Source organism: Ambystoma mexicanum, chromosome 10 (genome assembly GCF_040938575.1).
Source record: "Ambystoma mexicanum isolate Mex_15411 chromosome 10, UKY_AmexF1_1, whole genome shotgun sequence".
NCBI classification, from domain to species: Eukaryota; Metazoa; Chordata; class Amphibia; order Caudata; family Ambystomatidae; genus Ambystoma; species Ambystoma mexicanum.
This window is the reverse complement of record NC_090932.1, coordinates 1,180,798,206-1,180,822,051: the sequence shown is the minus strand read 5'-3', so window position 1 is coordinate 1,180,822,051 and position 23,846 is coordinate 1,180,798,206. Positions and strand designations below refer to the sequence as shown.

Sequence of the window (23,846 nt, the reverse complement as noted above, 5' to 3'; positions counted from 1 at the left end):
CGGGCCCGGCGAGCGAAAGAAGGAAGAAATCTGGGGCACGGAAATTTAGGAAAATGAACACACCCTCACCAGCGAAAGAGGCAGAGCGGAATAACTCGGAGGGATGACTACCAAGGGGTCCCAGCCAGCACTGACCGGAGTTAGCTAACTACCTACAGGGCGGTAATCCGGGGATCACCGAAAGGCAAGAACGGTACCAGAATCAGGCTGAACAGCAAGTACAATGGGGGCAATTACGGGAACGAAATCAGGGGGGGCTCACAAGAAGGAGGTTTTGCAATGACTGCCTGGCCGAGAGGGGCAGGCTGGTGGTCCAGCCAAAATGCCAGCAATGGAGGAACTATCTGGCTGGACGCCGGGGCAGGGGTTGGTTCACGATCAAGTTGGGGTTCGTTTGTTGGGGAAAGGGTTAGGGGGGCAGTTGGGGGTTCATTTCAATAGCGTCCAACTGGTGAATCAAGGGGGGTGAAAAGGGAGAACCGATGCGAAGTTGTTGACCAGCAGGGCAGGAAACATTCATTATGGCTGACAGCGGTCCGGCCCTGGGAGTGGGTACCCTGAATGCGCGGGGGCTGAACACCCCCACAAAAAGATCTCTGATTTGCAGAGAGTTTAAGCGGGCGAAACTAGACGTACTGTTTGTGCAAGAGACACACTGGGCAAGGGGGAAGGAGCCCAGGCTGCGGGGGGGGGGGGAGGAATTGAGGAGGTCTTCCATGCATCCCACAGGACTAAGAAAAGGGGGGTGGCCATATTTATAGGAAGGAACGTAGGGTTCGAGAAGGAGACGATCTTGAAAGATCCCGAAGGATGTTACCTGCTGATACGGGGCGCCCTACAGGGGACCCCCATTACCCTGGCGGTGGTGTATGGCCCGAATGAGAACCAGGCCCAATTCTGGGAGGAAACCAGGGACAAGCTCAGACTATTCACGCAGGGCCTACTGGTGGTGGGGGGTGACTTCAACATGGTCCTGGATCCCTCCATAGATAGGAAGCGGATGGGCCCCCTCAACCCCAGGTCCACAGAAGAGGCCATGGCACAGAGCTTTCGGAGAGTGAATGAGGACCTGGGCCTGATAGACACCATCCCGACCCCTAGGACAGGGATCCCCTCCTTTACTTATTACTCAGCCATACATAATTAATTTTCCAGGATAGACTACATCCTAACGGACGAAATTCTTCGTCCGTATGTAGCAGGCTACAGGATAGACCCAGTCCCCTGGTCGGACCACGACATGGCCCGAGTCACCATCACAATGGACTGGAATAGGGGAAGCAGAGGGCGCTGGAAATGCAATGACGTCCTGTTAAAGGATGAGGTCATTGCTCAGGAGGTCTCGGACTCCATAACAGAGTTCTTTGAGCTTAATGATAACGGGGAGGTGACCACGCACACGCTCTGGGACGCCTTCAAGGCAACCCTACGAGGAGTCCTGATAAAAATAGGTGCTCTAAAGAAGAGGGAGAGAGAGGCCCAGGAGAAAGCCATGCGAGAAAAAATAGCCCGTATCCAACCGGGTGGATCCCTGACCCAACCCCTAGACCGTGACCGGGTGGCAGCACTGGAGGACTATAGGCTTCAGCTAAAAGACCTCCTAAAAGACCTCCTCCGACACAAAACAGAGAGGAGTCTTCAAATGGTTAAGCAAAAATATTATGAGAAAGGGGACAAGGCGGACAGGATTCTTGCCTGGAAGTTAAGGGAGGTACAGAAAAGCAGGAGGGTGAAGGAGGTGAGACACGCCCGGGGACTCCTTGGCTGCGACTCTCCCCATATAGGAGAGGCTTTCCGACAATACTACAGAACTCTCTACTCTTCCGAATACGATGGGGACGACACCCAGATAGAAAACTTCCTGAACTCCATACAGATCCCATCCCTCTCCGGGGAAATGACAGAGGGGTTGGAGGGCCCGATAACCGAGGATGAGGTGGACAAGGTGATTAGTGGGAGGAAGGTGGGCACTACCCCGGGGGAGGACGGCTTCTCCGTCCTCTTTTACAAGAGATTTCGCTCCTCCCTGGCCCCTTACCTAGCAAGGGTCTTCAACGCGGTGCTAGAGGGGGACATCCTCCCAGAATCCATGATGGGAGCCGTTATAGCGGTCTTGCCCAAAGAGGGAAGGGATCCAGCGGATTGTTCTTCCTATCGCCCCATATCACTATTAAACATTGACGTCATGATCTTGGCCAAGGTGGTGGAGAGGAGGTTGGAAGGTATAATGCCGAAGTTAGTACACGGGGACCAGGTGGGCTTTATCAGAGGAAGGCAGGGGTCAGATAATATCAGCAAAACAATAGACCTTCTCCACTTCGCTCAGTCGTCGGAATTGGACGCATGCGTCCTTTCCTTGGACTCAGAGAAGGCCTTTGACAGGGTGGAGCGGCGCTACATGGAACTCCTCCTCCGCAGGATGGGCTTTGGAACTCGCATCATGCTCTGGATAACCGCCCTCTATAGAGCCCCAACGGCAAGGGTACAGGTGAACGGGATATTATCCGAATCATTCCCCCTCTCCCGCGGGACAAGGCAGGGATGCCCACTTTCTCCCCTGATATACGTCCTCACGATGGAGGCGTTGACAATAGCGGTCAGTGCCAACCCGGATATCAGGGGTATTAAAAGGGGTGAGGTAGAATTCAAGCTCTCCCTGTTTGCGGACGATGTCCTGGCCTACCTGGTGGACCCGGGCTCCTCGCTCCCCCCCTTCCTGGCCCTGGTTTCTGCTTTTGGACGCTTCTCTGGCCTAAAAATAAACACTGGGAAATCTGTCATGCTACCAATGAGAATAGACCCAGTGCTAGACCCTCTGGACAGGTTTCACGGGATTAAGGTGGGTAAGGTTGCCATAAGGTATCTGGGGGTACTCCTCACCAGGGATCTAGCGAATTTGGGAGCAGCCAATTACAACCCCATGATTGCGGTGATCACTTCAGACTTGAGGAGATGGGGGAAGATGATCCTCTCTTGGTACGGCCGAATGACTGCAATCAAAATGAACGTACTCCCACGGCTCCTGTACCTCTTTACTGCACTCCCGACTAGAGTCCCAGCACAGAGTTCCAGAGATTTACAGAACGGGGTACGAGACTTTGTATGGCAGGGGAAAAGCCAGAGAACGGGAAGGGCCACACTGACCCTGCCAAGGGAGGAAGGGGGATTTGGGCTACCGGATTTCCACCTATACTTCTGCGCGGCCCAACTGCGTGTCCTCCTGGAGCACATGAAAGAGGGGCTGAGAACGTACTGGTCTTACTTAGAGGACATGGACGCCCACCCCCTAAAGGTCCGAGATCTCCTATGGGCACCACGCAGGACGATCCCGAAACACCTAAGATCCCATCCGACCCTGGGAGTCCTCTGGGACATCTGGAAAGAGGGCCCCAGCACCGCTCACCTTACCACATGGCCGTCTCCGATGTCCTCTCTCTGGGGCCACCCTATCAACCTGGGAGGGCAGGGGTTCAGGCACTCTCAGATCTGGTCAGATAAGGGACTGGAGTGGGCTGGGCAGATGTTCAGAGAAGGCCTTAAAAGATGCTCTAGGACCAGGATCACTTTCCATCTTCGAGTACCTCCGCCTGAAGGGCATCCTGTGCGCCCAATCATGGGGCCCAAACCTGAGGAGGCAGTTGACTCCTTTTGAGAAGCTTCTAGACTCAGCGACATCCAGGAAGGGGGCGGTGTCCAGTGTGTATAAAATACTGAATACCTACAACCTTCAAGGAAGAAGGAGCTTCCGCCTGTTCTGGAACAACCTGGCAGGCGAGGAGATCTCTGAGGACGCCTGGGCCAAAATATTCAAGATAGCATTCCATGGGAACCTATTCACCTCGGACATGGAGCATAACTTTAAGATAATACAGGGGTGGCACAGAGACCCTGTAAAACTGTCTAAAATGTTCTCAGGGGTGTCACCGAGGTGCCCGAGAGGTTGCGGTCAGATGGGATCTAGAAGCCATATGTGGTGGCACTGCCCGAAAGTACAGACCTACTGGGAGTCGGTGAGGGGCTGGATAAAGGAAGTAACAGAGGACAGTCTGCCGCTAAATCCTTTAACGATGCTGCTGGGCCACCCCCAGGAGGACACAGAGCTCCACCGATACCCAAGGATGTGGGAAACCATGCTGAGAGCAGGCAGGGTAGCCCTGGCCCAGAAATGGAAGAGTCCTGAACCCCCATCCAAGGAAGACTGGCTGAAAAAAGTAAAAAACATGTTCCTGATGGACAAACTAACTGCCCTGGTGAACAATGACACACGCTCATTCCTCACAGACTGGTACGGGGTGCAGCAATCCTGGGGATGGGATGTCCATTGAACTTAAGGGAAGGTGCCTATCCATAAGGGAACGGGTTAAGCCCCGTAAGACAGGACACTATGGATTGGGTCCCCACGACCTGGGGAACGGAGGCATTAAGTCAGCTAAAGACACGGTCACGAATCGCATCGCCCTCGAGGCTCGAGAGACGGAGCCAACACAGGGAGTCTCCCATGAACAAATCACCGGAATGGACACGGGGAGGGGGGGGGGGTGGGAGTAGTTGTTCAGTTTTTCTTTTGTTGTTTGTCATATAAAAATGCAAATAAAAACTAAAGTTGAAAAAAAAAAGTTTCCCTTCCCTTTAAGGGAAAAGTATTGATGCTAACATTCTAGTACGGGGACCAAACCAAATTAAGGGAAACTTACATTTGAGTTTGAACACACCCATGAGGGACGCAGAACCAATGCAGATACTTTGTTTCAGCCCTGCGGTCTCCAGAACAGGAAGGACTGCTCTGGAGTACTCCTATGATGGTGCCCTAAATATTCAAAGCTGCACATTAGAAACAAAGTTGCAATGACTATACGCTGCTCAATTTATCTCAATGTGGAAAACATTTACATCCTTACCAAATGCTATTAAGACTCCAACCTGGTACACTGGGCACAGAAACCTCATGACCTTAAAACAGGGCACCATGTAGTGGACTACAGTGGATTTAAAAATGGCAGCTCAATCACACCGAGGTGCCAGTCAGACTCCCAGTGTTTGCCCCATCAGCAGCCCAAGGTACAACCCATTCCCCTCAAGGTCTGTCAGGGGAATGGAGGGGGACCAGGAGGGGGGAGGGGGGTAGTGGACCTCAACTCAGCCGTCGATCGTTGGCTCCGGACGTGATGTCAGGTGTCGTATGTATACCACGTCACTACGCCCCATACCTCAGCCCCCCCTCATGCTTGAATGCTGCAGAGGAAAACGAGGGGATGCAAGGCTAACCAGCCTGTAAAAACATAATGGGAAACATCCCAACGGGGAGACCATTGCAGAATTAGAAAATTGAAAGATTTTTTTTTTTTTTAAAGCAAATAACCAGCTAGAAGTGGTCACCTCAGAGGCATCACCAGGCATCCCTTCGCTTAGACACATGCACCAAGCCTTAAGAACTTTGAGCGGGGATGGATGGGAGGGCCGATTAGGAATCTGCGGGAGAAGATTCCATAGAAGAACAAGTTACTTATCCCTGGTAACGTTCTTTCGTTTGGATGTTCCTCCCACGTATTACTCATTTTATGATATTCATATCCAGCTTCAGCTGCTTCGAAAGTTTGTTTTCTTCTCGGCAGAGGGCGCTGTGAGTCGACAGTGTCGACCCGAAGTCCCTTGAGGGCCCTTGTCTCGGTTGAAGTAATCGTCGAGTACATGCAACACGCGCAGCGCCCTTTGGATTCAGTTTTGTTTTTACGCCACCCATATGCAGAATTATCGCCCTTATAAAGTGCCTTTCATTTTTCAGGCTCTAAAAGAGTGTACAGTTTACTGTCCGGAAATGCTACAGCGGGGTAGGTTGGGAGGAACATTCAAAAGAACGTTAACAGGGGTAAGCAACTTGTTCTTCGATTGGATTGAGTCCTCGCATGTATTCCTCTTAAGATAGACTCCCAATGCAGTATTACATTTATTGAGGGTGTGTGAAACTGCCTTGCCTAACCTTTATTTATTTGTAAGGTGCCAAAGCCTGCAGGCACCAGGGTGCACAAACACAGGAAACGGCAACAAAACAAAAAAAAAAAAAAAAAAGACGGAACAGGTGACCAGCGTGGGCACGAGGAACAGAAGCTGGGTGGGTTCTCTTTCAGAGAGGCATGGCTGAAGATAGCATTAACTGAAGAGGATTGTTTTCCATCTATGGCGAAATCTTCCCTTATTGTTAGAGGTATTTAAACAGTGTTTTTTAAATGTATGAATTGTAGACCAGGTGGCTGCCTCACAGATATCTTTCATCGGAACTCCCCTTGGAAGGGCAGAGGAAGTTGCCAAGCTCCTAGTGAAATGCGCCCTTAAAGGATAGTTCCGGGACTTTTTTTTTATTGTCCCTACGGGTCGGCCATGTGTTTGTAAGCATAAATCGGTAGATCGTAGGAAACTTTCCTATGGACCTTACCCGACTTTTCGCCCATTATCGCACTCGAAATCAGCCTCCATTTTGTGATAATCCTATCATTCCGCCGCATCGACCTGGCTCACCTGCCTTTGCGGCACTAAATCAAATCCCCCGCCCCTGAAACAGACTTTATCAAAATATTCATATTCCCCGCCTCTATCCGTGACGTGACTGAGCTGCGTAGGCAAACGCGCCCAGGCGTCTTCTACGCGACTCCACACAGACCCCGGAAATCAACACAGATCAGCTCACAATACAGCGCACCACAATTCGGAATATGAAACTGTACTTTGAAATCAAACCGCAAGATTGTAAATGTGGTAAAGTACATTTATTTGACATCAAATGTTTAGAGAATATTCAGCGATTTGCATTTTTATTTGCTCATGTTCCAAAAAGTTCGTATTGAGGAACGCGATGGTCCTTTGCTGTACACAGGGTCTTAGAGCATCTCACAATACAGCACCACAATTCGGAATGTGAAACCGTGGTTTAAAAGCAAACGGCAAGATTGTACATTTGGCAAAGTACGTTTATTGGACATCAAATGTTTAGAGAATATTCAGCGATTTGCATTTTTCTTTGCTCTCGATCCAAATTAGTTCGTCTTGAGGGAAGCGATGTTCGTGTGCAGTACACAGGGTGTTGGTTTACGATAAAAATAAGCTCTTCTGTCGCACTGATAATCGCATGGCTGTTCCAACAACGAGGCACTAGGCCACCACAACGGTAGGTATGTTGCATCTAACCGTTAGTACCGCGTAAGGGCATACTTGTACTTGGCGATCGTCCCATAAAATGGTCAGGGTGGTAACGTTGTTCACGCGGAGAAGCAACTGGCGGCTGTAGAAGCCGTCCGCCGGTGTCTGGTACTCGTGACACAGACAGTAGTGAATGATGTACCTAAAAACATAAAAAATGAAATTAGTCTCACCATCAGATCCTTATTAAAATTATTCATTTCATAGCGAGGACAGCGCTACTGGGTGTACACAAGTGTTTAAAGGCGTGGCGAGGCATGGAGGGGGGGGGGGTGGAGTACAAGGTAAGTAGCATAAAATAATAAATAAATAGGGCCAGCTGGTGGCAAGTGCAAGGTAAGTGCAGAACAAGTGCTGGGAAGGGGGGGCTGTAGGATACTGAGACAGTCCCCCAGTGCAGGGGTTGACAGGGAGGCAGTGCAGGTGGAGAGTGGAAGGGCCCAGGACCGAGGTCGCAGACAGTGGACCAGTTGTAGCAGGGGAGAGGGAGAGAGAAAGCAGAAGCAAAGAGGAAGGTTTTGAGGTGCTTCAGTAAAAGCAGATGTTTCTCCTCCAGATAGTGCGCGGTAGAAAACACTATGCCACATAGAACGAACAAGTACAACTGAACCCGTCTTTAAAGCCACTGTATAGTAATGAAATTGCGGTATAAACTCATCAAAAGTTACTTACATTATATTTGCATTTTCCATTGTGTCTCTGTGTAGGGCAGACCCGAAACACCACTCCTTCTTTGCCGACGTTACTTCTTCTAATGAACGTGGCTCATCGTTTCGTTTCTGAAATTTTATTCATTATCTTTTCTTAGTCTTTCAGGATGGTCCCGGCCTGTCAAGGTCAAATCACAATAGAACCTTATATTGGGTCGTGGGCCGTTCCGCCACCCGAGCAAAACATCAAAGCAGCTGACCTTCACTTTGAGCGAGCACACATTTCTAGTTAGCTCCAGTTAGTGTAAGGGCATCTTGTCTGCGTGCCTTTTTTTTTATTGTCCCTATGGGTCGGCCATGTGTTTGTAATACGGAAACATTCTATAATTTTTGTAAAAATGATTTATATTACTGTTTGGTTTAATTGCAATGGGCCTGCAACATGAGGAGACTCGAGAGAACAGACAATCGAATTACAATCATTTAAACCGTGATGTGTATTTCTCAATGAGCTCTGCTTTAGGTGGACATGGAACAGAGGCAATGTTGGGTGGCAATGCAGTTGTCCCCTGCATAGGTTCGTTCACCACTCCATGTATGTGCCTATCGAGGACATCTACGATAAGTCTCTCAATAAACTCATATTGCATATCCTCAAACACTGGTTTGATCACCCATTGTTTACTTCTTTTAGTGAAGGCCTTATTGTAGCGAAGCGTCCCTAAAGTTCCGGTCGTCCTACTTTGTTGACGGCCAACATTATGGTTATGTGCCAAGACCGCTAGAAGAGTCCGATTTATCATGCCTTCCATGCCAAAATGCAATCTTTTGGGCCTGTACTTTAGGCACATATTGTGGAACACCTCCAAATCTCCTGTGTGGCAGAATTCCGTGAGTCCCCTCAAATCTCTTGTTATAGTTTTATCAAATACAATCTTTTCAATGGCCTTGTGAGTGGGTGATGAAGGAATCAACCACTTCTTCTTCCGTGCCTCCTCTGTGGACAAATGGCCATGTTCACATTTGTGGAAATGCTCATTTGTCGACCATCGATGTACGTTGCTACAGTGCAACATTACTGACCGCCATTTTTCCAGTAGAATTTCCAACGACCCTTCACATGTTTTTGAGCTCCACCAAAGATGGTTGCTGATTGACTTGGACCACTGTGAAATACCTTGCATATCTTTTTTTTTTCCTGCAGCCGACAATTTTTTATTGATTGATTTTGCAAGATGCCAAACGTCAAATTGGTGATTTATATTTTTGTACTGTTCTCTCATTGTCTTGGCAATTGAAACGTGTCTGTCCGTGGCTATCAGGTCGATCACCATTCCCCGCGATTGTAGTTCTTGCAATGATGCTACAAAGCCAACTTTCTCCATGGCCACTGAGGATGTACTTTGTGACACCTGCACGACCACCGAACTCACAATTTTCTTACTTTCCATGTCCTGAAAGTGGTAGGTGCAGTACTTGGCTGAAAATCCTGGACTGTCGCATTGTCCATCACCGGCTAGCCTGAAGCGTTTGCCCGCGAATGTACTTTCCATTGACATTTTTTCCATTCTCCAAGCTTCGCTGATGGCTGGAAATAGATAATCGGTTTGGTATTTGTAGAACTGACTTTTCGCAATGAAATGGATTCCCACAAACTGAAAGAAATACTGTAACTTTTTAAAACTTGAACCACTAAAAAGTGCGGCCGCTGCACAAAGTAGATTGCCTGCTGGCAGTTGCCCCAGCATGGGTTGTGCAGACCATGCGAACGGATGATATTGTGTACAGGTGGCATGTATTTTAAGGTTAGTGCCTCAAATTGCACGAGTCACATTAATCAATGGCTCCCCACATACTTCCCCACCAACCCAATGCCCACATTTCATCATCATAATAATATCCATCAAACAGCTATCGAATACAATGAATTTGGCCTCTTTCCTTATACTGTCACTCTGCATCCCAGCTGGTTCGGCCTGTAACGTTGAGGACATGTCACTCGCATGAAAGGTACAATCTCTGATATCGTCTTCCGCTATGCTGAGTGATATTGATGGTGTTTCATTGTCGTCCACTTCATTCTCTTCCATTGCAACATCTGTTCCTTGTCCGGAGATGGGAGAAAAAAACAATGTCTTCAACTTTCGCGTGCTCTTATTTTTTGCGGGTGTGGATTCTGTGAATTGATCTACGACTGCATCCAAACTACCAGGAGGACATTCACTATCAATGGCTGGTGGTGGTATAGCTCCGTTGTCAATCACTTCATATTCTTCCCATTGGCACGATGCATCTCCAGTCTCAAGTCCCTGCCAAAAGGTTTGACAAGCAACATCTCTCGTTCGCTTCACTGTCTGTGTAGATCTAGTTCTTACACCCACTCGCAACTAGAGGACAGATTAGAAAAGGGATGTTCAGTTTAAACACAACTTACAGTATTGAACTATTGACAGTGAAAGACAACATAATATAGTGAACAGGACACTAACCTTCTTTTGCTTTCTTTTCTTTGAAACTTTCTTTCCTCGAACTTCAACATCTGGACGCTGTTGCTCCGACTCGTGTGTGCATGTCTCCACTTCCTCTCGCGCTGCAACGACTATACTTTCATGATAAGCACATCCATCACTCACTGAGGCTCCATCGACTCGCTGAAACATAGAACTTTCATTAGTATGTATAATAATATTGAAAACACAAAATGTACTTGGGGACCAATACCCATACGTACATCTCAATAGCAAAACACGAATGAACGCATTGTGTAGAACATTCAAACGACAATAGTTCACGCATTGTTGATCTAGTTAGATTGAACTGTCAAGATCCATACCTCGGGCTCCGCATAGACTTCCATTGATGATATTATTGAAGATGACGCTTCAGCAACTCCCTGAAACACAGTAATTGCATTAGTATGGTTTTCTATTTTGTTTAAAAGAACATAAACTTTCTGCAGGCGTCAACGGCTCATCTAAATAGACCTGCACAAATGATCAGTTGTCTAAAATAAATAATGGATATCTAAATATGATTCGATTTGCTCCATCGTTGGAAGTGTCACCACCCAGAGATCTGCATCAACTACTAGGGGTGATGTTCTTGTTGAAGAAGCTCCGTCAGCTCCCTGAAACATAGTACTTGCGTTAATAAAGAAGGAAGTATAGCGGATGTAATCACGTCATTTGATCTCGCATGATTGATCTGTCAGTATCCATACCTCGAAATGCATAAGAACATCAAGGGACGCTGTAACTGCGGTGCACACTTCTGCAAGCTGTTGCGCCGACCCGTAACTGCATGCTCCCCCTTCCTCTTGGACTAATGCTCCATCGACTCCCTGAAACATAGGACTTTCATTAGTAATGAACACAATATTGAAAAAAGAAGACACATAGGAGGGCGACGACAGAAGGACATACCAATGGCTAAAAACGAAAGAAACATTGTGTGTAACAATCACGCTACAAGAATGCAAGATCTGATGATCTCCATCGATGGAACTGTCCGGAAACGTACCTCGAGCATCTGAGTGACATCTACGGTTGTCGTCAATGCGTTGGACTCCTCAGCATCTCCCTGAAAGACAGTACTTGCATTATTTTGGATAACAATAATTATAACTGAAAACAAAGACTAGAGGACGAGTACTGTGGTGTACCATTAGGTAAAATAATTACACGATCAATTAAAACTATTGATTTACATGCCTAAAACAAGTCAGTGTCAGAATAGCTAAGTAAGATTACCCGATAGGCGCTTGAAGTGGCTGATGACTGCAATAACGACACGGATGGAGAATCTTCAGCCTTCATATTGAGTGGATACATAAATGGGGAAATTATTGTTAGCTAATGCTACACACTACCGCAATGCCGAGAGATAAATACGTAAACTTGACTCACCAGTGGAGGGATGTGGACGAATAGAGTGGGAATAGCGGTTGAGAGCAATTTTCGCCTCGCTCGCGGTGTTTTCGTCCTTATTAGCAATGATGTGGAGTACATGTCTGGGCTAAAGTGCCTGCTGCAGATGCGGTATCGATCACCCCTCTTGTCCGCAAAGACTTCTAGGACTCTACTTTCTATCTCAGAGGCTGGATATCCGCAATATCGGACCCATTCTCTTATCTGATCTATTGTCTTAGGGAAAACATGCATTATAGTACCTTCAGATTTGTTATGGGTCTTCGAAGGGCAACCGCCAATGGAACAGGCAGGCATTATGGAAAGTTCTGAAAAGTAAAGATCAACAATTCTCTATGAATACCAATGTGTTAAAACATTAAATGACACATAAAAGGTTCAATGCAAGGTCCGTTTTGGTTCTTGGAACTATACACGTTATTCACATGCGGATAAGTATTTCAATAACTTTTAAAAAATAGGAAAAGTAATTTGACTAAACTCAGAACATGTGACTAGTTCCTTGCATGTACTGTCGTGAACGAAAAGAAAACATGGATGCAATTTGATGACTACTAGCAAATAGATATAAATTAAAAAATTGGAAGCAAAATGATTATGGTACATGGACTTACCTTGACGAACAAACAGTTAGATGCAGGGATCAGAGTAGTTTCTTGTCGTAGAACAGGGAGCAGTTCACAGGTTGCAAACTGACGAGTTTGCTCAAAGTGGTCACGGAAGTTCACAGAGACGAAGAGCAGATAACCAGCACCTTCACGGGTTGACTAGCAAAGCGCAAAGAAGTTCTCATTAGAAATATGAAGTGGGTTATAAAGAATTCGAAACAGGGGTGTGTTTGTGAATGAATGACGTGTATATGTCGTGGCATTATGCGGTCTGCAGGGGGCCGTCCAGCGTGAGCGGGGATGCTTGGCAGGAGACACGGGGTCTGGAGGTAGACATGGGAACAACAACCCATGCTCTATAGACCACTTTGAAGTGTACATGGTCTTTGGCACCTCTTGGCCTTTATCGCTCCCTGACAGCTCCACTTGCCAGCACAAGTACCCCGGTGCGAACTGCCTTTGATAGGGCGGGGGGTGGATCGGGGCGGTGGTCGTGCAGACAAGACACAGGAAGACTCGTGAATGGAGACACACTTATGTGGATTGCAGGGGGCCGTCCAGCGTGAGGGGGGATGCTTGGCAGGAGACACGGGGTCTGGAGGTAGACATGGGAACAACAACCCATGCTCTATAGACCACTTTGAAGTGTACATGGTCTTTGGCACCTCTTGGCCTTTATCGCTCCCTGACAGCTCCACTTGCCAGCACAAGTACCCCGGTGCGAACTGCCTTTGATAGGGCGGGGGGTGGATCGGGGCGGTGGTCGTGCAGACAAGACCCGTTTGCCGCAGGGCCTCACCAAGGAGAGGCCATCTAACTGAATGTAAGAGGATGGCTGCAGGATCTACTACATGGAATGCAGGGGGGTGAGTTTATAAATACCTCACCCTCCCAGGAGAATATACACTAGATTCATTTAAAAAATCAAAACAACCATTGTTAAAATATATGTTGGGCTTTATTTTAGATTTTAATTAAACATAAATAATAAACATTACACATTGTAAAGTTGAGGTTGCAGCACATCGAGGGAAAATCCGCGGTATTGTCCACTGTCACTGGGGAAATGTTGTCTAATGGCAAGTACCGCACAGGCAGGTATTACTCTCCGAACGCGGTGTCCGAGCCTCCCGTGAAGCCACCAAGTGAAGCAACGATAGGCCACCAGCCTGTACCACCTGTGAAAAAAAAAGATGCAAACTGTATTAAACTGACCAAACTTTCTTATCAATGTCGAATCAGGTAACACATGTCATTTTTCTTAGAAAAAAATTATATCTAGAAAATGCACTATATGGAACAAATTTACATGCGTTCGAATGATATGTAAATGTAATTTTATATGTGGGAGACGACCATGAAATAGTGGTGGCATCACTGACATCACAAACAGAGTATACTTACTCGTTACTCGGATTACGCGGACGAACAGTGCCGCGAAGTTCGTGCATAAGCACCATCATCATCCTCAACACGGTCCGTGAGAGGCAGGCTTCCCTGAACTCTGGCAGCTCGGTGATGCATTGCGGACTTTGCTCGCCTTCCTGCAGACTTTGCTCGCTTTCCGAAATGTAGGCCAAGCACCCGGAATTTTCACGGCAGCAGCAGTTCTCCTCCTCAGTTGGCATTAGCTCGCACCGATTGCACGTGCACCAGGTGGAGACGCCGTCCATGCGACATGGTCCAGGCTCTTCATCCGTTGACTGGTCCTCCCAACTGCCGTCCGAATCCCCATCGTTTTCGCGTGCTTGACTTTCCAGTAGTTCTTCCTCGGTGTACTCGGGCTCGTACATATACGGCATTATTGTGGCCATTGTGCGGTAAAGATAGTAAAATAATTTACAGAGATGGTACAGGTGTTCACACGGGCTACAAGCGGCGAAGGTAGCTGACCAGAGCACTGAAACGAGTCACAGAATACTCAAAGTAACACAGAGAGAGGAATGGAATCGAAAATCTGCTGCTGTGTGTTGTGAAACGGTCTGTTTATACTTATTGGGGAAAGAGGCGTCCTGCCATTTCCATGGCAACACGTCAATAGCTGAGGCGCAGCGATTGTTGACACGAGACGTGCTTGAAATGGGCAGTACGCGTCTGCTGATGTCAGGCTCAGGGGCGGGGGATTTGATTTAGTGCCGCAAAGGCAGGTGAGCCAGGTCGATGCGGCGGAATGATAGGATTATCACAAAATGGAGGCTGATTTCGAGTGCGATAATGGGCGAAAAGTCGGGTAAGGTCCATAGGAAAGTTTCCTACGATCTACCGATTTATGCTTACAAACACATGGCCGACCCGTAGGGACAATAAAAAAAAAGTCCCGGAACTATCCTTTAAGCCTTCTTGGGGATCTTTTCCAGCAAGCTGTAACTTTCTGAAATAGCCAGTATTATCCATCTCTATAGTTTGGTAACCGATAAACCTATTTTATGTCCTGTGTATCCAACAGTTGGTCATGTCACAATTTTGACATTCTCAAAATATAGAAACTTAGAGCACATTTGAGGGAGTGCCTTTGGAGAGTGCCTGTTCTTCCTTACCTGCCTGGACCCATTGACACCACAAGCATAAATGCCAACCCTCCCGATTTAGGCGGGATACTCCAGACTTTTCAGCGAAAAATAGTGCAATTTTTCTCGTTGTCCTGACTAAAATAAGACCAGCTCCAATGTATTCCTATGCGGAAAATAACATCTCCCGATTTCTTACATAAATCTCCCTCCTACATGCGCCGGAATGTTGATCTGTATGACCACAAGAGCGTTGTGGAGTGCTTTTTTCTACTATGCTGAGAACGGTATGATAACCCCCGCTAACAACTAACTCCGTTATCTATATCACATGTTTTAAACAGCCTTTAAACACTAAAATCGTATATATTTATCCATTGCAGAGCCTTAACTCTGCCCCTTTTCAGGCAGCCCCATAAATCTCGGGTGCGCGCGGATTTGAGAGAGTGCCTTTGGAGAGTGTCTGTTCTGCCGGTTCAGCTGCTCATCCTACGGCTCTCTTCGTAACGCGTCCCGGGATTGCCATTCATTGCCTTGCTGAGTGCGAAACAGGTACCCCAATGGTGTATACTGTAAAATCGAATAAGCCAGATTGTGTCAACATCCTTTGTATGCCGCAACATTGAACGACGATCTTTTAATTCAAAAGGAGGCTGAAGGAAATTAAAAAAACACGTGCGAAAATGGCACGTTCCAAGTCACTTACTACTGACCTACGGCTCATATGGAATCCGAAAGCCAAACATAGTACAGCTAAGACAACGATCGTCATGAATACTGAGCCATTCCTGCTTACAACAACAGAAAAGTCGTCGGCAGCTAAACAAGGAAATGAAGTCACAAAAAATGACCTGACCGACGAGGAAATTCTTACTTGCTCAGTGCTAACTGGCATAATGCCTCGGAATCAGATCAGTCAACTCGCAGAAGAGCCTGCTCCCATAATACCTGTTGCGACTACAATAATGATAGAATGCACTAGTTACCTGCCCAAACTCTGTCCTCAGGCACAGGGGCCTCTGAGCCAACAGATTTAAACGTGCACTGTATCCACGCCATACACCACACTTGAGGGGTGGGTTTTGGGGGGAGGGGGAGTTGGATGTACACCTACAACCCTCTTCACGCTATGGACATATGTTGTATGCACTTCCATCTGGCTGTTCCCATGGGTCGTCAGTGGGTTGTGTTGGGTTTGTGTTGGGTTTGTGTGACGTTCACCTGTGGTGCACGGGCCACTCCCACTTACATCCACTGGGATCACCTCCAACGTGCATTTTGACTTGACTGGTGTCGATGTGACATGGACTCATGGGACATGTGTGTCCACATTCAACATGTCACTACAGCCTTGCATCTTTCCGACTTGTGTGTATGTAGTTTTTGTGTTACATGTCATGTCACATCCCTCATTCATGGCTCTGTGACAGTGGTATGCATGTTACATCTGATGCATTTAGCAGATCAAGGCATGGCTATGCTACGTGGCATATGTGTGTTTAAATCATGGATGTTGGTGTATGAACTATGCCATTCAGGTGCTCCATGGTCCTGGGCACCATGCACCAAATGTGTTTTTGCCCTTCCCACACATGTCCAGGTCTTCTTTCATGCTGTCCATCACTTGCATTGACACTGCGTATGTGTGTGATATTGTGACAGGGCAGGTTGATGTCTTGCATATCGACAGTGTGGTGGCTGTGTGCATGGTCTACGCTGTTTCCATGACTAATCATGTGTTTTTCTGTCTATGTGCAGGTGATGAGGCAGAGGAGGAGGTGGAGGTACAGGATAGTGAGCCACAGCCAACAACCAGTGGAGGACGTGGGGTGGTAGCCCATGACAATCCACTGGTTTTGCAAGCCATCCTGGACATGACTCAGTCTGAGTCAGCCTCTGACGAAGCCTATTACTCCGGTGGTGAAACAGACAAGGATGCCTCTGTGATGTCGCAGGTGAGTGCATGGAGTGTGAATCCTGTTGCATCCCAAGCATCTGAAGAGGGTGGGGGCCCTCACAGGGCCGGTCAGTGTTGGTGCGTCCGTCTTAGGTGGATACGGCTGCGGGGCCACGCTCCACAGTATGGACTCCTGGGCCTGGGCCAGCTGATCAGGGCAGGGCTGCAGTCCTGCAGCCACGGGCATTGCCATCACATGAAGGGCCAGGTTCCCTTGGCCAGGGCAGGCGTGGTGTCAGACAACGCGGTGGCCACGCATCGACTGGTTTTACTGTGTGGGAGCAGTCCATGTGTGCTGTTGCACAACAGCAGGCTGCTTCACAGGAAATGTTGGCTCAGGGCATGGATAGGATGGCCAATTTCATGATTCCCCCTGGCCCCCCGGCTAGACAGGTGGAGCACCAGCAGCAGGCATTGCGGTCCACATGGCGCTCACACAGGCTGAACCTGCTGGCCAGCAACAGGAGCCGACCATCGGACCTGAGTGATATGCACGCATCCAATTGTTGTTCCTGTGTACATTGTTGGGTTTATTTGACAAGGTGGGTTGATTCATGGACTTGGTCCGTTGATTGTTGATCACTTTGTGACAGCGTTGGCCATTTGTTTCTCTGCTTGGGAATTGCATATCATGGAACGTTGTGTGGTGTTTTTCGGTGACATACCAGCATTTTGATAGTTGCTTTGGCATGGTGGTGGTTGGAAGCTCCTTCCACGACTCCCTTTTGTACACGCCAGATGGTGTTGCTTTTAGTGCTAGGGAATGCACACAATGTGGCACTTCCGAGGCCACATTCTCAGGGTGGTAAGGCTTGGACAGATGTTTGTCCCTTTGTCATCATCAATTGTGGCCTGGCATGTGCCAGCGCTGCGTTTCATTCCGCGGGGGTTGGATTTTAGGTGAAAAACGGTGTCACAAGCTGGGTACGGGCAGCCTCGTCACGTGCCCTTTCCCCTCCCATGCGCAGCAGGCGTGCATGTGGTTGGAGATGTGGGGGCCCCACCATGTCCACCGGTACGCCACGCCGTGTTGCAACATCGTGCAGGACACATGCTACCACTATGATCCTGCACACTACTGGTGGTGCATACTGTAGCTGTCCACCAGAGCGGTCAAGGGAGCGAAAGCGTGACTTTAGCACTCCGAATGTGCGCTCCACTATGGCCCTAGTTGCAATGTGAGCTGCGTTGCATCTTACCTGGGGTGGTGGGGTTCCATATCGGCGTCATCATGTAGGCACTCAGAGGGTAGGCACTGTCCCCTGTGGAGGTGAGATGGGTTGTCAGTGATGTGGTTTAGTTTGCGTGAGACATGCATGCAATTGGCGGGCCATTTGTACTCGCCAATGAGCCATATGTTACCATGCCTCCCAGATTCCAGGGCCCGGTGTAGGGGTGACATTCTGTAGATTAAACTATTGTGGGTGGACCCTGGATAGTTAGCATATACAGATATGATTCCCTTGGCATTACATACAACCTGCACATTGATGGAATGCCAGTGCTTGCGATTGCGATAGATGTGCTCTGTGGCCCTAGGTGGACGTAGGGCTACATGGGTGCAATCAATGGCACCAAGTACTTTAGGGCAGTGTGCCACCCCATAGAAGTCCTGGACCACGGCCTGCCTTTCTGCCGGTGTTCTGGGCATGTATATGTGCCTGTGGACTAAGGGACGTGCAGTCAAGATTGCCAACACCTGGTGCAGGCATCGTGCATGTGTGGCCTGCGAAACACCCCCGACTATGACAGTTGTCTGCTGAAATGACCCTGTGGCCAAAAAATGCAGTACATGGAGCACCTTTTCCAAGGGGTCCAGTGCTTGGGAGCACAGGGTGTGTGATGTGAGGTCATCTTCCCACTCCCTGACCAGGTTTAAGATGATATGAGGTGGAAACCGATACCTGCCATAGACCTGGTCATCAGGCATCACAAAAAGGCTGGTCCTGGGTAAGGAAATTCGGGCCCTGGCTATCCTCCCCCTCCTGCGGTGTCCCACGATCACTGCTGCGAGAAATGGTACATTCATCGTAGCTGTATGCGCACATTTAATTTTCACGTGCACTTTTATGAATTGGTTTTGGAACGTGGTGACGCTTATGCCTGCATTCACACGGCGTATGTCTTTCAGGGTTTGCGCATCTTTTGCCGCGCGTAGGTGGGCCCGGTTCGATTCCATGAATACGTGTTGGCACGCGTATGTACGTTGCAAGTATTTTCCTGTGGTACTTCCCCCGTAACGCCCACATTTACGCTTGTTGTTACCCATTCCACGTGTTCCGCCCCCTTTTTAGGTGTGCGTCTTCGCTGGGCGTCTGGCGCGGCGTTCATGGTGTCGCAGTGACGTGTTGGACCCACGCGTATTCAACGCAGGTCTCAGGTAAGGCACGCGCAATGTGTTCCATGAATCAGTAAACTGGCGCTTGCGCATGTTTTGCACGCAAGCGCCCGTTTTCGCCGCAGATTTATTCCATGAATCGGGCCCTGAATGTTCCAAGCCTTATTGACAAATCTAATGAAAGCATTTCATCATGCATACAGAAACACTATCATCAGAATCACAGCACAACAAAAATAATGATGATGAAATAACTAAGTATGAGGACGTCAACAATATTGCAGAGATAGATGATGAAATGATGAACTTATCTACTTACTCGGCAACCACGATACAACAAAATGAAGACGCTGATACTTCTTCCAGTGGAAATGAGGGATTAATCTGTGAAATCATCATTGATGAGGGCACAACAAAATGGGGGCTTCATCTCCCCACCACAAGTAATTCCAACTTCAGACCATTTGAACAAAAAAGAAGAGATAAAAGACGAAACATGGTAGATGGACCGCAAGCTGAACCACAAAAAATCATGTTGCAACAAACCCATAAAGAAAATATTCCCGCTCAAGACCCTGAGTCCCTCAGGAAAGCCAGTTGGTTTAACACTGAACGACACAAACCTGAGAAAAATGACTCAACACTGTGATAACCGGGGTGATGTCTCTGAACACAGAAATGAGAAAAGAGCCTCTAAATTCCCGGGCAAAACTGACAACCTCCTCCTTACCACGTTAGATAGAACTTGGAAGGATCCTTATCCTAATCGAACTACGACCCTGACAGGGTTTCAAGCAATCAAAGACCTAAAATCAATTGAATCCAGTGATATAGAAGCGATGCAAATAAAAAATACTACAAAAAAGGATACGGCGACTCTTAGAATACCTTCTCAGTTAATAAAAGAATTTGGAACATTAAAAGAGACCTAGCCAAACAAGGATTTGACTTGTACATCAGAAAAACCTAATCCACTCTCGAAGACGGCCATGAGCGATCTCAAAGAAGAGAAGGACAACAGCCAGTCAAAAAAATGAACGGACGAGAATGGGTAACACTGCGAAGGCAACTAATGAAAATTAAATCGTGAGATATTCTGTGAAGGCAATCAATCCAGATCGAATTCTTCCAAGTGGTCATGGTTAAAAGAGGCTATAAAAAATAAAAATAAACAATCACTCCTCTCACAAGTAGAGCCAAAGTAGTGTCAACTCTAAACAATTTAAACTAGCAACTCAGGGTTTTATGCACCTCCTCAAAGAGAATCCAAATCTCCCACTAATCAACTCTTAACTTATACTTCTAAGTGAAATCTGGATGTGTAACCAGCCAATTCTACCCAATTACTTATTATGCTGGATTCCAGCTCTAAAAAAACTTAAAGGAAGACCCATGATCGGCTTACTGGCGGGCCCTTCGAATCGACCCTGGAGGCAAGTTGACTATGTGGTCCATGCCTCACCCTTGCATTCAGCTGATCAAACTGCAATTTTATGAAACGCACACCCAATGTACACATGTTGCACTTCTTAATCTATATTGGAATTCATGGATAATATCGGATGAGCCATTTCTAAAATATGTGACTGACTCATTGGACTTGATACTAAATGAGCACAGCCAGTATACAATCATCATAGCAGGCGATTTAAACATAAGATACATCACCTTGGATAAGAAAGCTCAATCCAATAAATGCAAGAGATGGATAGCACTGATGGCAGACAATTGACAGGGACATTCCTGCCAAACTCACATGGAAAAGAAACAAATCTGTGGCTATTCTAGACTCATATTTGTATCTTCTGACATGATAACCCAAATCACCAACTTCAAAATAATTGAAACAATTGAGAGCAATCACAAATTGCTGGTAGTCACCGAGAAGATTCCGCATAGGCCCTGCCAACAATATTATTCACATGAGATATCCATAAATAGTGACAGAAACAGAATTAATTGGTCGGTTCTGAAAATTGAAACATTTATAAAGGAATTCAAGAAACAAACACCAATCGATCACAAATAAAAGCAAGTGTGCCAATCACAATTAGAACCACTTCTTATCCATTATTGAAAACACTTCCAAGGTTGCTTGTCCTGCATTCAAACACAAATACATGAATAATTGTGAAATAAGAACTTTGATAGTAAAAATGAAGATAGAAATACAAATTCTAAAGGATATTGTAAGGAAAGAAAGCAAAAAGCAGCAGTGCAAGAATAAGAATGAGTTAGAAGAAGTTAAACTTAAAGCAATGAAAAATCAAGAGTACAACAAATATATACTATCAGCAATGGTGTCCAAGTCAAGTTCGCAAATTTGGAAGTGTCTGAAGAATGCCAAGGATGATGGAATCCAATCACTGCTATTAAAGACCATTAACGAAAAGTGGAATGAATTCTACACAACATTCTCAAGCCTGGAACATAGCACCATTGACGAGGTGACTTAACAACGTAAAAGAATTACAAATGGACCATCTAAACGTTTTGCTACAGATCAAAATACTCAGCTCGTCACATGCTCCCGGGCCTAATGGCCAATCTAATTATATATTAACACGCCATCCTTAAAAATGGGCAACAGCTTTGCATTTAATCCATCAAGCAATTGAAAACACAGGGAGTATACCTTCAACATGGAAGCAGTCTATAATAATACTGTTATTCAAAAAAGGTGACAAACAATCCAAGCAATTACAGACCCTTGGCAATGTATTATGCACTTGGAAAATGATATGCCCGAGTAGTGCTGAGTGACATGAAAGACAGGCTGAAAAAAAACAAATAATATGGCTCACCATCAAGCAGGATTTATCGGAGGAGTAGGCACTGCTCGCATCCTGCTAATATTAGCTGCTCTCAAAGAACAATCAATGGAAACCAAGAGCCCTCTCTAAATTATGTTTGTGGATTTTAAAGAGGCGTTTGATTCAGTATCCCGGCCATTACTGTGGGAAAAGCTAGAGAAGGCCGATTGCCCTGCCTACCTATTGAATCTAGTGCGCCAATTTAATTCAAATACCTCCATAAGGATTAAACTGAATCACAATGGTCTTCCGTCTCCACCTATACCGTCAGACAAAGGTCTGAATCAAGGTTGCATAATAGCATCAACGCTTATTCAATTTCTATATAAGACATAACTAAACACCTGACAGCAAAAAAACCTTTTCCCCTTGAAACTGGGACAAACGAAAATAGCAACGCTTCTCTACGCAGATCACCTAGTCATCAGACCAGACGCCTGTAGGATTACAAAGACAACTATCTGCCCTTCACGTCTATGCATGCATGAATACATTGGAAATTAACGCTCGAAAAACCAACGTCATGTTTGACAACAGTAGAGGCAAACAAAAACATGAAATATAAGTCTTAGTTACTTACCTGTAACTGTATTTCTCCAGCATTGGTATCTTTCATAGATTCACATGCTTGAATATTCCCCGTCGTCAGACTGGGAATCCTCGGTGATAAATTAAATAATAATAATTTTTTTTTTAAATATATATATATATATATATATATATATATATATATATATATATATATATATATATATATATATATATAGCCTATGAGCCACTTCATTGTGTAATCCCTTCACCTCACTTTGGTCCTTTATGGCCCCAGCCAATGAGGTGGCAGGGCTTAAGCTCCGCCCCCGGCAGCCATCTTCAGATTTTGAACCGTAGAGATTACAGTATGATGGATGCCGAGCATAGGAGCAGCCTCTCAGGGGAGGCGGGCGGGCGCATGTGAATCTATGAAAGATACCAATGCTGGAGAAATACAGTTACAGGTAAGTAACTAAGACTTCTCCAGCATTGGATCTTTCATAGATTCAGATGCTTGAATAGAATACCAAGCAGTTAAAACATGCCACCATTATAAACAGATATGCATAATTACAGAAAACATATTTCTGATCAAACCTTTACCATGCAGCAACACAACGGTTACATACTTCGGGAAAGGTGGGAAAAGAGGCTGGTCCTACCTTACACAAAGAGATGGCGGAGCACTGCCTGTCCAACTGCAGTTTCTTTGTTGGTATCTTCAGTCAGGCAGTAGTGTTTCGCGAAAGTATGCAGAGTGCTCCACGTGGCAGCTCTGCATATGTCTTTCAAGGCCACCCCTGCGTGGAAAGCTGTTGACGCCGCCCTTCCTCTGGTGGAGTGCGCAGACGACGGTCTAGTTAAAGGGTCGCCTTTCAACTGATGAGTGGGTGATGCAGGACGATACCCAGCGTGCCAGGCTTTGTTTGGATATATGTTGGCCCTTGGTACGGCCAGAGAAGGAAATGAATAGCCGGTTTGAGGAGCGGAACTCCTTGGTTCTTTGCAAGTAAAACTTCAACACCCTAGAAACGTCTAGAGAGTGTAATGTCCTTTCCGCTTCCGAAGCGTGATTCTGGAAGAAGGTTGGTAAAACAATGCGCTCAGTGAACGACATCTCCGAAAGTACCTTGGGGAGGAACTTCGGGTGAGGCCTTAAGATGACGGGGTCCTTCTGGAACAAGGTAAATGGAGGTTCCGAAGACAAAGCTTGCAACTCACTGATCCTTCTGGCCGATGTGATGGCTACCAGGAAGGATGTCTTCCAGGACAAGAATTTCATATCACATCTATGTATGGGCTCGAAGGGAGGTTGCATGAGGGCT

The 23,846-nt window shown here is 46.8% G+C and overlaps 1 protein-coding gene across 4 annotated transcripts in view; it reads right to left on the bottom strand.

Annotated features, from left to right (window-relative positions):
- The window catches only part of CCDC117 (coiled-coil domain containing 117), a 519,424-nt gene that overhangs the window by 125,896 nt on the left and 369,682 nt on the right, over positions 1 to 23,846 (bottom strand). The gene's annotated exons all lie outside the window — the stretch shown is intronic.